Here is a 2,249-nt window from a genome sequence, read left to right as displayed (position 1 = left end):
TAAAAAAAAATTATTTCCATGTTACTTACTTTTTAACCATACAGATTAGAAATTTTTAATGGTCATTTTTTAAAAAAATGAATTTGGGGTTTTGTGTTATGTTTGGAGAGAGTTTGAGGTAAAAAATGGGTTTCCATCTTAGTTGTTGTTTCCCCTGTAAATGACTAGGCAGTCACTTCCATTCCATTTATTGAATAATCTATTTTTTAATCACTGATTTCAACTACGTCTTTATCATCTGCCAAATTTCAATTTGTATTTGGGTTTATATGCAGACTCTCTCCTGTTTTGTGAGTTTGTCTATCTATTAATGCATTGTACCAAAGTGTTTCAATTATTGTAGATTTACAATAAATACTTTAAAATATAAAAAAAGAAAAGAAAAGCTTAGCATATGCATTACTTACTAGACTTATAACTATTTGCCTTAAAGTAAAATTCTCCAACTCTTAAGTCCCCTATCACCTTTATCATATCCTGAGGGCTATGCTACAATCTGAGTGTGAATTTTAAGGCCCCCTCGAGAGTAATTGTGGAAATCATTATGTTTAGTACCCCAAACAATAAATGCAATCAATGCTATATAAATTTTAACTCTGGTTCTGCTATAACTTTCAAATCCCTTTTATCTAGTTAATTCATAAAATCTTAGATTTAGACAGCTAAAAATAGGTGTCTCCTTGCTGCTCTTGTCCAGATATTCTGCTGCAAGATGACAATAAAGTAAGCAGGAATGAAAGGGCTTAATTTAACTTAAAAAATAAAAAGAAAGGAGATTTGGCCTGGGGTGGTGAATGCAGCATGCAGTTTACAGAGGATGTCTTATAGAGCTGTACACCTGAGACCTATATAATTTTATTAACTTATATCACCTAAATACATTTAATTAAAAATAAAAGGAAAAAATTGAAAGCAAAGAAAAAAGGCAAGTTTATTTTATTTCCCCTTGTCACTTTGTGACTTGTTAAACTTTTTTTCAAATGAGGCTGGAAATAAACCAGAACTTTCAACAACTGTTTTTCTACCAAACTTACAAATATTCATGTTTTACTAATTCAAGAATCTGTTTTATTGCAGGGCCCTCAGTGTATCATGTCTATTAGCAACATATCACATGTTGAAATAACCACCTCTTTTTTGGTTGGAATTCCCGGGCTGGAATATGCACATGTCTGGATCTCCATCCCCATCTGCAGTGTGTATGTTCTTCCTCTTCTGGGAAACTGTACCATCCTTTTTGTCATCAAGACAGAGCCCTCCTTGCATGAGCCCATGTACTATTTCCTGTCCATGTTGGCCCTGTCTGACTTGGGTTTGTCCTTATCCTCTCTGCCCACCATGTTGAGGATCTTGTTCAATGCTCCTGGAATTTCTGCCAATGCCTGTTTGCCCAGGAATTCTTCATCCATGGACTCATGCTACTGGAGTCCTCAGTGCTCCTGATCATGTTGTTTGACCACTTTCTAGCCATCCACAACCCCCGGAGATATAGCTTCATTCTCACTACTGTCAGAGTTGGCCAAATAGGAATGATGTTCTTTTTCAAAAGCTTCCTCCTGTTTCTTCCCCTACCATTCATTTTCAGAAGGTTGCAATATTGCCAGAAAAGCCAATTATCCCATTCTTACTGTCTGCACTGAGATGTTATGAAGTTGGCCTGCTCTGACAACAAAATTGATGTCATCTATGGCTTTTTTGTACCACTTTGTGTTATGGTAGACTTTATGCTCATAGCTGTCTCTTACTTCCTGATCCTCAAGACTGTGCTGGGAATTGCATCCCAGAAGGAGCAGCTCAAGGCCCTCAATACTTGTGTTTCACACATCTGTGCAGTGATCATCTTCTATCTGCCAAACCTCAAGCTTACCACTGTCCATCATTTTGCCCAACATGTGTCTCCTCTTTTCAAAGTTCTCATGGCAAATGTTCTTTTACTTGTGCCTCCAGTGATGATCCCAGTTGTGTACTATGTAAAAACTAGACAGATTAGAGTAAGAGTTGTAGCAAAATTGTGCCAAAAGTAGATATAACAGTCAGATAGAGTAAAACCCACATTGGAGGAATGTTTTGGGTAAGAAATTTTAGGTGAGTTTAGGAAAACCTAGTATTTGACACAAATAATGATGAATATATTTTTGTTAATATCATCAGATTTACTTCATTTAAACTAGTTACTGAGAATGGGCATAAAACCTGAAACAGGGAGCCCATTTCCTGGTGTCTCAATTTCAATTAACATAAAATAAAAT

The 2,249-nt window shown here is 35.9% G+C and overlaps 1 pseudogene; it reads left to right on the top strand.

Moving 5' to 3' along the window:
• The first annotated feature begins 1,092 nt into the window (after window positions 1–1,092).
• LOC114500526 lies at window positions 1,093–2,024 on the top strand (annotated as a pseudogene).
• Window positions 2,025–2,249: the final 225 nt, after the last annotated feature.

This window comes from Phyllostomus discolor, chromosome 6, assembly GCF_004126475.2.
Source record: "Phyllostomus discolor isolate MPI-MPIP mPhyDis1 chromosome 6, mPhyDis1.pri.v3, whole genome shotgun sequence".
In the NCBI taxonomy this organism is placed as follows: domain Eukaryota; kingdom Metazoa; phylum Chordata; class Mammalia; order Chiroptera; family Phyllostomidae; genus Phyllostomus; species Phyllostomus discolor.
The sequence above is the reverse complement of the archived record's forward strand: the minus strand, read 5'-3'. Positions and strand labels throughout refer to the sequence as shown.